At 48.5% G+C, this 15381-nt stretch overlaps 2 protein-coding genes across 2 annotated transcripts in view; one reads left to right on the forward strand and one right to left on the reverse strand.

Moving 5' to 3' along the window:
- The window catches only part of LOC144129163 (glycoprotein 3-alpha-L-fucosyltransferase A-like), a 113706-nt gene extending 98366 nt beyond the window's left edge, over positions 1-15340 (reverse strand). The window contains exon 1 of the mRNA XM_077663120.1: positions 15187-15340. The gene's annotated coding sequence lies outside the window, so the exon portion shown is untranslated. The remainder of the gene's footprint in view (positions 1-15186) is intronic.
- LOC144129167 (LETM1 domain-containing protein 1) overlaps positions 1-15381 on the forward strand; it is a 369791-nt gene that overhangs the window by 127963 nt on the left and 226447 nt on the right. The window lies entirely within an intron of this gene.

A 15381-nucleotide genomic window follows, 5' to 3' on the forward strand; every position in this document is an offset into this window, starting at 1 on the left:
ACATCGCACAGCAGACGGGACTCTAGAACTTTGCCTCCCTCGAAGTGCGACCGCCGTGACCAGAATTCAACTCGCGCCTTAAAGGTCGGCAGCCGAACGCCATAACCACTGAGCCACCGCGGCGGCAGTAGCACCACGATGTGGGCTAGTGAGCGCATTATATCGAATGGGGATAAGCCACCAAAAAGGACACACCATGATACACACACATAAAAGACAGAGAGCGTCAAATTCCAAATAAGTTTATTTTGCTAAACCCATGTTCTTATAGCCATGTCTCTGTCCCTCCCCGTACATTGTCACATCACAGGTACCCTTCTAAAAAAATTTGCTTCTTTTTGTCACGAAGATTTGTTGATGATGAGTTGATGCAGTTGCTTCCGGCTTTTTTGTTGAAGTAGCCTTCGATAATTTCGCGTTCGCTTCTCTCCTTCGCTCTCTTTAGGAACATTGTATTCCTGAACGGTGGCTACTTCATCAAAGAAGCACCTGCATCAGCTAGGCATCAATCCACCTTCTTGATAACGATGTGAATTTTTTGGAACGGCACGTGTGGTGGCCCGATGCACGGGTATAGGGACAGAGACAGGGCTATAAAAATAGGAGCTGCGGCAAAATAAACCTAGTTCGCGCTCTCTGTGGCGCATGTCCCTCTCACGATGCGTCTCTCTTCGCGCCCCATCACCCATTCTAAATATGGCGTTCGGCTGCTGTTCACGAGAACCTCCACCAATCGTGAACATCGCGATGTCAGTTCACTTTAAAGACTCCCCCAAATTGTTGAAATTAATCCGGAGCCGAGGCGGCTCTCTCCCCTTTAACTCCCTAGTTCATCCCTTCCCTCACAGCGCGGTTCAGCCTGAGAGAGTTACTGCGCCTCTCCTCTCCTCGATCGTAATGGCTCCCCTCAAGCCCCTGTGTCAGTGTACGTGTCACCGACCATCATGAACTGTGGCGACATCGTTACCTCTAGACTTAAGACTAACGGTGAGCAAGTTTCAGGCCTTTCGAACGTATACCGCAAGCAATCGCATACAATCCCCTAACCCTAGCGCTATCTCGCCCACCTCGCTGTTCGAAGGCGAAACTGTACAAGTATGCATTCATTTCTTGAGCTTAACAACCGGCAAACACTCCAGAGAGTTATTTGTATATTTTAACTATTAATATTATAGCAAAAATATGACAACAATCAAAACGCCCCTGAACCGATATTTTTTTTTCTTTTTAATTCACAACGCTCAAGGTAATAGCGCTATCCAGGCAGAAGGCATTGCATTTTTCTGACATAGTGACAGCAGCGCATTCGACAGCGGACGAAGGAAAACGGTTCGATTGCTCAACAGTGTTTGGAGATAAGAACTTAAAGATGTTGGAAACTTATTCCCTCACTAGGGCTGTAGCGAGCAGCGTCCAAGATTCAGAACCAGATGGCCTCTGTCTAAGCACTGTACTTAATATAGGGAAACTTTTTTTGCAACTTCATTTTGCGGTCACGTTTCATTTTAATTGGTGCTTATATCGATCAACCAGCCGCATGGGTGGTCAAAGGTGTGAGAGCAGCACAACCATTGTTAGGAGAGGCGGACTTGGTTTTCTTGATCTGCAATCGAAAAGGGCCAGGAAATGAAAAGGTGCGATGGGAAATGGGGGGGGGGGGGGGGGGGTAGAGAGAGAAGGAGGAGGAGTAGAAAGACTTTAATGAAAGAGAGAGGTCTGCCTGGTTGTTGACCTGGCATGCTACTCAGGGTGAGGGTGAAAGAGGAGAAGATTAGAGAAGAGGAGGGTGAAAAAGAGAGGGAAAGGGGTGGAGTGGCTGTTGAAAAGAACAATGCGGCGGCAGTGGAGCCCAGGAAGGGCAAGGCCCGCTGAAACATTATCGGACGGGGACAAGTCGACGACGTTAAGTTCTTTTCTACTTTTCACATTCTTCCAAAATGTTTGGAGCTCGATTTCTTCCAATCGAACGAAGCCTCATATCCTAGCTCCTTACCCATCAACCTGCTCTTCGAGTTTTTCCTTCCTGCCAGTTTTGGTCTCGACTTTTTTTGTTTTGAGTGTGTGTATGCTGCTGTACCTGCAGAGGAAAAGCAGACCGACGGGAACTTGTTCCGGCTGGCAGAGCAAGCACGCCAGCACTGCGCTCCCGATCTGCGGATCACGACACGAGACACCGCATCCTCCAGGTAAAAAGCCAAAGCAATACCGGTATAGACTGAAGAAACGAAGAAATCGCGTGCCGGCAATATGAGCGGCACGCCACACACATAACCGGCCTCGGAGTCGAAATTAAGAACCCCGACAGAACGCCGTCCTTCGCTGAAATTGCTGTTCCATTACGCGGATGGCGAGGCCGCCTACAGAGCGAGTGTGCAGCACTGTCGGTAGTCTTCGTGCTCAGTGGAGCAGCGCACAGACCTCGGTCCGCAAAAACACCGCGCTTGGAAAGTGCGCGACGTGTGCGGAAGGAAAGCGACAGTGGCACCGTCGTCATATTTAAAATGCGCCGATTTCATCTCCGCATTTGCCTATAAAAGACGATTCCATCGAAATAGAAATAAAAGTTCCTCTTCGTTCTAAAGACTCCCTTCTATATTACTCTGATCTTGCTGGATGAAAAACGATCGCTGGGCCGAAATTTGCCGAGAAAATGACAAAAGTAACACGCGCGAGACAGAGTTTCCGAGTTACTAAGACGATGAAGATGATAGAGAATAGCGCAGGCGAGTGGCGTGCGTAAGAGTTTTTCAAATGGTTGTTATATTGTAAATTTTCGGTGGATATCTTGCGACTGTGATGTGTCTTTGTTTAAGGTTGCCTACAGTAATAAAGAAATAAATAACTAAATGAATGTAACAATAGATTATTTCCCTTGTCTTTGATGTATGCGTATATATACATGCTCCAATTGGTACGAAGTTTGTACTATACTGTTATAATATTACTCGGAATGAAACTGCCCGCCATATCGATTCCTTACCAATCAGGCTTTTGTCCGTAGCCTTGGTTCGGACAATAACAGCTTCGGCAAGCGCTGTCGCAATGACTACATGTATACAAACCCCGTTCCTTGATCGTGCTTGTAAAACAGGTGGGTCGGCATGCTATTTCTGTTATGTCCGGTGCGAGTACGAGCTAACACGGATCCTTCGATACTTTTCACACGCGATCGACCGGTTAAGTTAGAGTGTGCCTGTCGAGAAGATGTGCACCCTTTGTCAAATGTTTCGAGCCCAAGGGGTTTGCTACTGAGCCACATCGTGTGGCTCGTAATGCATCCTCAGCTTTCCAAATCTCCTAAAGGTAAACAAATTTTTGGTGTTGCCCTCTCCTACGAGTAGGACTTTCAAGAATGCTTCAGAAGCCCTACTACACGGCTCAGAAGCAAACAGTCCGGGCTCCAAACTTTTCAAGGTTGTACGTACACATAAAATTTAGTCCCACTTTGAAGCTAAGTCGTGATAACCTTACTGGAAAGCGTAACAGGCACGGTCATGTTAGCTGGGTGCAATTGCTTCACAAGTGCATATCCACCGTTTTCCCACAGAAGCCCATTTATTTTATCGAGGCTATCTTATCCTGTTATACAAGTTAGCATGGATAACCTGTCCTCCCACCTACGCGGCCGTGCATGCATACGTTTATCATGATATGAATTATCTTTACCGTCTAACTTTATGTTGTACACGAATGAGGACAATAGTCACCTCAACGAAGGAGCATAGATGATTTTTTTATTTTTTTGTGGAGCCGCCTCGGTGGCTGAGTGGTTATGGCGCTCGGCTACTGGCCCGAAAGACGCGGGTTCGACCCCGGCCACGGCGGTCGAATTTCGATGGAAGCGAAATTCTGGAGGCCCGTGTACTGTGCGATGTCAGTGCACGTTAAAGAACCCCAGGTGGTCGAAGTTTCCGGAGCCCTTCACTACGGCGTCTCTCATAGCCTGAGTCGCTCTGGGACGTTAAACCCATATAAACCAAGCCATTATTTTTTGTGATGCTCATCAATGGGAGAATATTAGAAGTTAAAGATAACTGATTAGAAAGCAAAAGAAAAAACAACCACATGCCACCGGTGGGATCCGAACCCAGGACCTCCGGATTTCGCGTGGCTAGCTTGCACTTAGATTTTTATCCGGATGTGTTGGGGCACTGCGAACGCAAAATTGGGTTCGCGAAAATCTGGCGCGCAAGCCCTAGACTGCATTTCTGCATTAAAAGAGGCAAGGAAGGACAACGGCTGGCGATCGCTTCGATTCTTGGCCTCCACGCTGCATGAAGCGACGCGTCCACTTTAATACGTCACGTGGCTGTACTCCCAGCGGAGAAACCTCGTGTTCTCTGCTGTCAGTCTTAATTCGGGGGTCCTGATTATACAAGAAACAAACACTGAGTGGCTTCGAAAGTGTCCGAGGGTAATTGATTGCTGTCAGACTTGCTGGTCCGACGCTGTGCACCTCGATTCTGAGTGAGTGCGGCGTGACAGCCATGCAAGAACGAGTCGCCCTGAATGGAGAGCAATTCCGGCTCGCAGAAAAAAAAAACGCAACAGTCTTATCAGCAGCAATTTTGACAGCCTGGCGCACACTTTTATCGCGAGCTTCCAGCCACAGATCCCTGCCGCACTCGACTCACGACAAGGTGATGTTGTTATCGCGATTATGATATGCAGTGGATGATTGGGAAATACGGAAGACGAGAGACAAATACGGCAGTAAAAGGCTCAAACACGGGACTGCTTTGTTTGTCCTGCAGTGCAAGAGCCCGTTGCTTGGCTTGCCTAAAGTCCCTTAATAGGCTAGCCGTGCACAAGTAGGGTTTTGCACTCTTTCTTCTCGTTCGCCCAATTATCGGCTCAGATGATAGCAAGGACGCGCGCACCTAACAACGTGCGCAAAGAAAGAAATGACATTTGAAGTAACCGTGCCCAAATCGCACAAAATGAAGGTTGTGATCTTTATGGCGTAATATCTATAGAGCAGAATACGGGCGTCACTTTGCGCTGCCCGCAGGGGCGTGCTTTTTGGACTGCGCGAGAAATGACCCAAATTTGTTGAGCCCCAGTGGCGAGGGTTATAGCGTTTTCGAAATTCTGGGAACTGAGATGGCTAATACTAACAACCGGCTACAAAATCTAAATGGAATCAGGCACTTATTTGAAAAAGGTAAGTATGTGAATTTGGTTTCTAACTTTACTAGTGAACATGATTCGCTTGTTTTCTGACGTCCGCCAGCACTGGTATTACTATGCCGCAAAAAACGTCTCTTCACATAAAGCCCGGTTTTAAATATCAGTGGCGGGCTTCCCTGGCATATGAGTGTAATGCGACCGAAATTGCCCACTTTATTACCATTTCCTGCGCAGTTCAGTCTTTGTTATTAGTTCCACTGGCCGCCGAAAGCGCTGTTTTTGTTTGCCTCCCCCATCGACGGATACGTTCCATACCGTTTGGTGATTGAAACGGGTTAGAAATTGTTCAGGTGCTTAATACAAGTATCCCACTCGAGACCATCCAATTTGTCAGACCAATATAGCATACGGCGGTTATTAAGGTCTGCAAATTTTAATTATGAAATATCATACAAAACCGCGGAAGTGTCCTTTTCAGCTGGCGTACGAAAATAAAAGGTGCAGAAAGCCACAAGGATTTTTTAGGGGGACTGAATTTGTCGCACCAGTTAGGCTTACGTTGATCATTCGATGGCCTACCGTCACGTGGGGTACCGTGCATAGTTGAGTAGATAAAATACAGAGCTCGCGGACCAGTTCTGAAACCATGCCAATTCCTGCCAAATATCTAGATCAAGTCGATGCACCCGGTCAGTCATTTGCGGTCAGCAGTTGTGCCTTTAATCAACTGTGCCAAGCTTGTAAATGTGAGACCGGCTACCCGTTGACAGTTATCCTGGTCGTTTACGAGATTAGTTACGCTGGTTATACGTCACTGTACTTATGCGGAAAAAAAGATTTTTCGAAATTTCTTAAACAAACGAAACTGTGACGTGCGATAGGACAGTGTAGCCGAAAAAGCCGTGTTGGAGAATGCAAAGATAACTGTGCTGAAGACGAAGTGGGACAAATAGAAACTTATCACCTAGCCTACATCTGGAATCTCGTCGTTCAGACAACGTCTAACACCTTAAAGAGAACTGGCGACAGCTACCATGGTTTATTTATCATCACTGTCATCAGCCCAACTACGTCAGGTTTAGGACGAAGGCCTATTCCATCAAGCTCCAAATATAAAATACACTGTCACCCTCAGGGGCGCCATTGGTAAATGATGTAATTAGTCTGTATCGACACCATTTACCGTACTTTCTCCCGCATAACGCGCACCAAGAATCGAAAAAATTGATTATAAAGTGGGGGTGCGGATTTCACGGGGGGGGGGGGGGGGGGGCAGCGGCCCACAAAGGTACGCTGTATAGATGGCTGACGGACTTTAATGCCCTTACCCCGACTGGACGCGTCCGAAGGCGAGACATCGAACTGTTTTGCCAATTCAAATTCAGTTCATTTCCGTCAAAAACAAAGGAGTGCGCCTCCTTCAGGTAAGTGTGCTGGTTATACGAGGGCATGTTTTTTTTCCTATATATATATATATATATATATATATATATATATATATATATATATATATATATATATATATATATATATATATATATATATATATATATATATATATATATATATATATATATATATATATATAGGCGCGAAAATATGGTTAACAATATATGTCTTCGTAAACGTCGCCGAGTACTACAGAAACCTGACGCGTCCCTTTGTTTTCCTCACTGCGAACAAGCAACCCGCAGCGCTCCCGAAACAACGTTTCTTCTGGAACTGACCACCTACTCCTGGATTTAATCTACTCAAATAGGCTTATGTGCGCATGCAAATACAGACTCGATACTGTGAATGTTTCCACGTATAAACCAATACTCTGCAGCCGCTAAGGACGTTCTCTGCGTGCCCACATTTGTGCACGTGGATACACGCCGCATCGACAAGTCTCTCTCTCTCATGTTCCCGGTATCTTTTTTTTTTTTACTCAAGGCGTGATGTCCACCCTGTCCACAGTTCGCCGGCCTACGAATGCTCGCTCTCTTATCTCGCGTCCCTCTCCTTAACGTGAAGCTCACAGTCAAAACGCGCGAGAAGGTGTTATTTCATCCTTATACGCGCATACCAGATAGCGCATTCTGCTAGTGGCCACCACTGCCGGAAAATAAAGTACTCTCAAGAAATATGCCTTGCGTTTCATGTGCACATATCAGCTTGTGGGTGATTTTCGGGGTCACAGACCCGGAGAAGATGAATATTTAAAAAAAAGTAGGGGAAAAATGTAAAGAGCGAGGAGGTACGAGGAATACTACATCATTAAAATTTCGGCTGGAAGGTTTGCGTTGCCTGCTCAGCCCTCGGTTTGTGCTCAGTACTTTCCTCTTGATGGACATGAAAAAACTGCAGTTTAAGGTGGAATGCACAGGCTGCAGAGGCTGAGTTGCTGCACTTGAGAGTAAAACTACTAAATATAGATAAAAAGAAATGGGCCGCCCCCGCCATCTGGTGCCAAAGCTCGCAGGAGGCGCTTCCGTCCGCTACTGGCTGCAGAAACCGCCCGCAGGACACGCTTCGAATTTTAACCGGAGTTTCGAAGCTGTTCTGAACAAAAACGTTGGAAACCCATCGTGATTACGTCATGCTGGTTCATGCGACAGCGTTTACTGAAGTTTTTCTTGAGTCCGTTCCGATCACTTCGCCAACAGCTAGGGTGAACATTTGCCGTCTTCGCCAAAAGTAACCGGGCAATGGTGATTTGTTTCTTAGCCGCCTAGCGAAGCACTTATGGCAGCCCTTAAGCTCTGAATCTGTGAACACTTGTCCTCGCGTTTTGACGCCTTTTGGTATTTAGGGGCACTGTAAAGGTTCCGTTATACAGTTGAGAAGAAAAAACCTGTTGCTCGGTTACTTTTGGCAAAGAGGGTACATGAACACGTCAGATATACAAACGGTACTAAGTGCCTTTAACTGCTCTCTTCATACTGACTTCCAGGACAAAGCAGCTGCGACGGGTTAAACTGCTACCTTAGAGCCGCACTTATGTGCGGCTTCGCGAAAACTGGGAGACGCGGCGTAGTGCACGAGGGACGTACTGCAACATTCCTGATACGGCGGCGAACGAGCAACCCATGACTACCACTTTTCTGACGAGGCGGGCCAATACAGCAGCACGCCGTGCTCCGCTAGCTTCCGCCCGGGCATGCATGTACAGTGCCAACCGCACATATCGGGAACACTTGAGTGCGTGCTTCTGCAGCTCACTCTGCTTCATTTGCGGGGCAACGCATATACACAGTATGACCATTCACTTTAGTAGGACACAGACATCACGACAGTGCGCCAGCTGCGCAAGCCGCAGAACCATGCGCTGAAGTGTTCCCGCTGTGTGTGTAGGTCCATGCTGGACGCATCAGCGGACACAAGCACACGCCTCCAATACGCTACAGTACGGGGCATTGGTTTGCAACTGTGTATGTTAGAAAGGTCGTGGGTGTATTAGGCACCGCACGACAGCCTATACTGGGAAACTTTTCAAACGAAGTGTGCGACGGTACATGTGCTGCTGCAAAGTTTCAGATGTGTCCTGAATGCTAAATTGCATCAACAGAACGCAGACAGTACCAAAAGGTACGCATCCATATGATGAAGCATTATTCGTTGATTGCTTGGCTCAAGGGCCCGGATAATGCAACTGTTTCGTAGCACTTCTGTATCATTGATTCTATTCGACCCTCAGTGATTCAAGTGACGTCACACCCTCACGATCACCGGTATCTAACAATGGCATGATTAATTGTAAACATGAAATGGACTTGAAAGATCAGATCGTTGTAACAGTGCAGAAATTTGTTTTGCGCCGTCAGAAAAAAACTTCAACCTGTGTAGGGAAGTTCAGGAGTGGCAATCTCATCGCAGCTGACTCTGTGCTTCACAACGTGGTGGACCTTGAGGAAACCGGCGAGTGATCGGGCATTGCAAGAAAAAGAAGTACTGTACTCCAGTAGCAGGTAGAGTCTTTGTCAAATATATGCAGGCCATGGTGCACCAAGCTTTTTTGTGTGTCGTGCAGTGCGGCTCGTTTTTCACCGCCAAGGCACCAGAGCTACCAACCGTTACAGGCACAACTACGCTCACATTTTCATTCCACACTCCACCAAAGTCTCTGAACTTTGTCTGGACAGTCTGAACTGTCTTTACTGAAATTTCAATGCGTTAGCATTAGAGCCCCTGTGTTGGAAAAACCTGTCCGTCTGTCTGAAGCCTCGGCCGGGGGAGGGAGAGGGAAGGTGACGAAGAGAGGGTGGAGGCTACTGGTGGCGGAAGGGGGGAGTGGAGCGGCGGTATGGCGTGTCAAACGGTGATTGACTGACCGCATCAGGCCACCCGCTCGCATGGTCTGAACCCGTCAACGGCTGCTCCGTCCGGGGAAATACTAACGGTAACGCATACTCTACTGCATCAATCTGATTGATTGAGTTTTTGTGGGAGCTACAAGAGCCTCAGTAAACGGCTGAGCCGCAAACCCAGTGGCCTACATTTTTTCGCTAACAGGTGCACGCGCCTAATACACAACATAGAACAATGTCACCGGCGTTCCGATAAATGCAAGCGGTGCCACATTTCCTGCGTCGGCTTAGCGCAGTGGGTGGAAGGTTGAAGCGCGCGAATGAGTTGGTCGTCGCGATAGGCGCGCTCATATCGTCGGGACCTAGTCTCACAGACCTCGGCTTTTGCGAGCTCCAGTTTCAAAGCGAGGCTATCGCGCACTCTCCGCAACTCTGAGCGGCGGCCAGTGTGCAGCGTGCGCGCGATGCAGCTGCAGGATCTGCGTGAACCGACGCCATGCGCACAGTTCGTGACCCCGTACCCGATATGCAGTAGGTATAGTTTCTTTTGACTGACAAACCGCGGGCGGCAAAAACAACCCAGTGAGCTATATTAAGCGCGAAATTCTCGTAGACGGCGCTCATCGAAACAAAGTCAATTGATGTTCCGTGCATACTAAGCGAGAATAAACGCGCACCGTTGGTCTAGACTAGAGTCGAACCGTCGACTTCGTGATTCGGGGATCTTCGCAATACAAAGTGAACCCCGAGCCCATTCTTTCAACGCCGTTAACAGTTACTTGAAAAGGATGATGCTTGATTAGTTCCAAATGAATCATTAAGTGACGCCATACAAATGGCGAGACACCATGAAAATTCGTAAGCACACCTGTACGCCTATGGAAGGTAGGGGAGAAGCAAGGAGTCAAGCGCGAATGCAACTCTTTCGTAATTACTCTGTTCGCACAGGTCGCAAAGATAAAAAACCGTTTCATTGTAAGTCTTATAAAGCGGAATGAACGTAGGTACGGTTTAACAATGCAGATTTTCAGTAGCTTGAGCAGCCCTATCTAGAAGAACCCGTTGCTGGTGCGTCACGCGATCCAAGCCCAATAATGCTTCGAATTATATTTCAAATGAAAGCATTATTCAGCGCTGTCTACGCGCTAAACATGAATAAGCCTATATTAGAGTAAAACAAGAGTAAGTTGTCCTCCAGCGCACTCCCATTTAGGAGCACGTGGCAAGGGAGGAGAGGAAAGTTCGGAGGGAAAGAAGAAATGGAGAATGCGGTGCCGTAGTGGAGGGCTCCGGAATAATTTCGACCACCTGGGGCACTGTCATCGTACAGCACACGGGCGCGTTTTTGCGTTTCGCCTCCGTCGAAGTGCGGCCGTCGTGGTTGGGTGCCCAGACTATAAGATTTTGATTGAGCACATTCGTTGTGCTCCTTCCTCATTGGCTGAGGCGACTGCGCGTCTCCGTGATCGCGGAGATTATCCAATCAGCGCGGTGAACGGTAACGATGGAATTGAATCGAGTGGAAAGCACTGCTTTGTTATAGCGGACCTGAGTGTGGCACTGGACATACAGCACACGTTTGCGCTGTTCCCACTGATGCGCACTGAAATGGCACACGTTTGATAAGACGCGAAGGACCCACAAGATGCTGATGGGAATACAGAGGAGCCTGCCCATTTATACCCAGACCTGTGTTGGTCATGTGTTGCGACACTCCTTATATAGCCCCCCAACTGTAATCCTGCACTAAATGCTCCAAAATTTGAAAGTTCGCCGACTGTCACGCTGCCCTTGCGGCATTCAGGCGAACTGCTCAAAAACTGGATTTTTTTTTTGTTTTCAGCGCATCTCGGATAGCTAACTTTACGGCTCTCACTGGCTCATTTCCAATCTGATAAGCGCTAGAAATTCAGCCGTTGTAAGTACATGCCCGGGTCTTGGTCGAGAGTTACGTAGCTGGTGTGACTGAAGGATTCTGAGCGGTATACGTTGCGCTGGCTCGTGACAGCCGGTTGCCGGAGAGGTTATACGCGCATGCGCAGTTGCGACCCGAGCAGCGGTGATGAGGCACGAGTGGTCTGAACTTCTGAAATGAAAAAGACATAAAAGGAAAGGATTTCCTGTGACATTTGTGGCCACGCTGCGACGAGCAAAGCACGAGGGGAAAAAAATTGGAGGGGGAACTTAACCTCAGCTTTAAGGGCATGACGCGATATCATAATTCCTATATATTTAAAATATCATTCCGTATACATTACATTCATAGATCATTGGGAGTCCTCATATTCCTCCTGGCGCAGTGGTGCAGCGGTTAAGCGACGCGCCACTGCCCTGCGACGGCAGGTGCTCTCACCGGCCTTGTGTAGCCCAGATTGCTCTTTGCGAGCGACCAGTCATTAATTCAACTGCCACCTGCCACGGTGTAAAGTTTTCTCACTATCCGGTGGGCAGGTTGCGATGACGACGCAAGGTCACGTGGCCTAGATGGCCCACCTGCCTCCTAGGTTGCTCTCTGGGCACCCCACCTGCCAGAGTCATGCTCGTGATTGTTCGCTCACAACGCCAACGACAGATTTTCTGGACAACTGAGCCTTTAACGCTGTCGCGTTAAAAGGAGCAGCAGAGGCGCAACGCAAGAGCCCGCGTACACAGTCATGTACAAGATAACCGTAACTGCGAAACGGCAACCATGAATTACGGTCGCTCCGTGAAACCAAGGCAACGTGAACCAACAACGAAATAAACACTGGTACGATAGTAGCACTGATGTCTCGTTTAGAGTAGAGAGACCTTGAGGTGACAAGGATTGTGAAGCCACGTTTGCGGAACTAAGCAGCAGAAGCAAAGCAAATTTGTGTGACAGTAGAAAACGCTCAGAGACTGATCGCAGTTCTGAATGATGCAGCGAGATGGAACAAGGCCACGCCCATCGGCTCGTCGAACGCATTTTATGCTGATCCATGCGCGCATGTCTGCACCCCCGTGCCTGTTTGCAGACTCGTTATCATTTAATGTTCACGTAGATGCCGAGTCACCGTTCCGTCATTTCAGGTTATCTTGCCCATGGCGAAATGCATGGCTGTGCGCGGGTAGCCACGGTCGTCGCTCGCGTTGACCATGAAGAATATACTACAGCCTGAAAACCTAAAGCCTCCGCCCAACATTCTGTCAATTTCGGCTCTCACTGCAAGTATTCCAGCAATAATGCCGATAACGCACGAGTCTACCATGCAGGGCCCGACCAATGCCGCACTTTTCCCTGGCTACGATCTTCCGCGTTGCTGCCAACATCTCGAAAGTGTGCATTGCTTAGACTGAGCAAAGCCACGAAGCCCAGCAGAACAAGGATGTGCTTGGAGAAGCTGGTGCTGCATGTGACACGTCCATAAACAATGCAAGTGCACTGTCGCTGTAAAACACTCAGGCTGCGCAGCTCGCGAAGCAATGAGAATGCCGTGTGCCGATCGTGTAGCTGCCATTTTATGTCAAACTGTACTCTTAGGCTACGAGACTGTCGTAACAGCGAGTGCGTGAAAACTGCCAGAGAGAAGATTTCTTACACTCGTCTCAAACCAACAAGCTGTTTTCTAGGAATTCGAATTTATCTGACAGCATCGAAACTTTTGTCGAAACCCACGTTCCGGTAAGAGGGAAGGATCCACGCAAAAATAGCGCACCGGCACAGAAAATAAATTATAAAATAAAATAAATTATAAAATGCGCCAACAACAAATGTGCTGCGATTCCAATTGTCGATCCAGAGCAAGTTTTCTTGCTCAGCGAATCCGAAGAGCTTGTTTCAACTGGAAGTTTTAGTTCAGATGCTGAGACATAATTAAACCTCGGCGGATATTTTCCTCCTTTGCGGATTTGGACAGCTTCTCTGGATGGCCGATTGGAATACGCCATTAGAATAGACCATTCTTCTTATTTTGAAACCTTCTGTACGTGGGAGGAAGACTAAATTCCTCCCCGTTTTCATTATGGACACCCCACGCGCCCGGCCTGTACATATGTAAATAGAATACTTGTATATAGTACGTCCCTCCCCCCTCCTCCCCCTATTCTCTCCCGCTGTGCCCTCACCTCTTTCATTTCACTTCTCCAGTCTGCCTGTTATCCCTTTATTCCCGCTGCCCCAGCTCAGGTGCTTCCGTTAGCGATGGTAGATGTCGGGGCTTGCAAAAAATCTTTTCCTTCCTTTTTACTATTATTTTAAATAAACTGCTACTACTAAATTTCTCCCAGGTCCTGCTCCAGCGTTCGGGAATTTTGACGTTAAAATTCGACGCAGATATCAGCGGGTCATCAGCACCATCCACAAAGAAGCAGCTGCACGCGACCAGATCAGTCCGGAAGGATCTAACCACGTTGAACAGCATCCGCGGTGTTCGCAATCGTTCACGGCGTTGTTGGCGTGGTATCTCGAAAGTTCAAATTAATTGCTAAATAGGGAGCGCTCCGGACCTATGCGCTTGATTCCAACAACCGCCGAATCCACTTGCCGCTACCTACGCCACCTAGTTTGTGTGTGTGTGTGCCACGCAGACGTAAAATCCGCACATCAAAGAGCAGTTCTGCACAAGGATGCTTGCCTGTCGTCTGCGGCTGTGTTCGTGCCTGCCTTCACAACCATGTGACAATGGTGCGTTGCAGAAATGCTCGGAAAATTTATAGCATCTGCAGTTGCAAGCACCGGTTTTGTGCCACGTGACAGTATTACCCAGGGAATGTGAAAGAAGACGGCCGTCAGACAAGATCGCGACACCCGATAACGTGGGCTCGTTTCATGAACCATCAAAACGAGAGACCATACGTAACCGTGTGCAACCCTGTGGCTTAATAAATCTGACCTCGGAAGCATGCTTCGACGCTTCTTGGGTTTTTTTTCTCACGCAACAAAACCAACCTTTTTTGGCTTCACCTGGGTTCAAAAACAGCAGTGGATGCTTCTATACGCCCCATGACTGTTACATATGTTAAACACACGCATTCTTGCATGCGCGCTAGTGCACCACAGAACAAAATTTTCTTCACGATGAATCGTACGAAAGGATGGACACACGTAGAAACGACTGTTGCGGGCACGGATCAGGGCTTAGGCGAAGCGATGTGAATAACCGCAGCGACTAGCAATTCGAAGTGGCAATACTCTGCGGGAAGAAACTAATAACTTTATACAAAAAAAAACGAAAGCACCCAAAACCGGCGACACATTGGCCCCGCCCACCCGTCGCACGTCAACCGGTGACGAGTCAGCGCGGTGCAAGACGTGATAAGCCGCCGAGAAATTGCGCTGCTCAAGCGCCATTCAATGTTTTTTTTTTAACACGTCTTTTTTTTTTTTGTCTTCTAATAATGAGGATCTTCGCAACGAGCGAACTCGGTGCATTCAAATCTGTTTCGCCATCATCAGACCGCGGACATCGCCGCGACTGCACGCTTCGGTGTCAGAGGAGAACCGAAAGCCGGCAGTCTCTCAAATACGCGCGGCCATCGGAGACAGTGCCACGAAGAACAAGCCAAACGTAACCGTCAGACCGACGCGAGCATCTAGCATCACCCCCCTGCGAGCGCCTATAGATGATACGTCTCGAAGGAGACGAAGGCGACGTCGTCAAAACACTCCGGCTTTCCCATACCAGTTACGGGTGCGTCCACGACTCTGGCTCCCTGGCCTCGTTAGCGACGAGGCCGACAAATGAACGAAGCAGGGAGAAAAGAAAAGCAGAGAAACGCGCCGACGGTGGCGGGGAAACCTACTTACGGAACGGTGTCCGGCGGCGGCTGCTGCTCCTCCGAGGTGGGCTTCCCGGCAATGCTGCTGATGGCTTTTTCTCGCGGCGTGCAAAACGCCCTCGCGCCGAGCCCTCCGGTAGCGGCGGCGGCGGCACAGTTCAGATGCTTCCCGTTGTGTCAGCTTTGCCGCATTGCCAGGGCTGCCGCTTCTCACCCCCCGGCC

Source organism: Amblyomma americanum, chromosome 4 (genome assembly GCF_052857255.1).
Source record: "Amblyomma americanum isolate KBUSLIRL-KWMA chromosome 4, ASM5285725v1, whole genome shotgun sequence".
Lineage (NCBI taxonomy): Eukaryota > Metazoa > Arthropoda > Arachnida > Ixodida > Ixodidae > Amblyomma > Amblyomma americanum.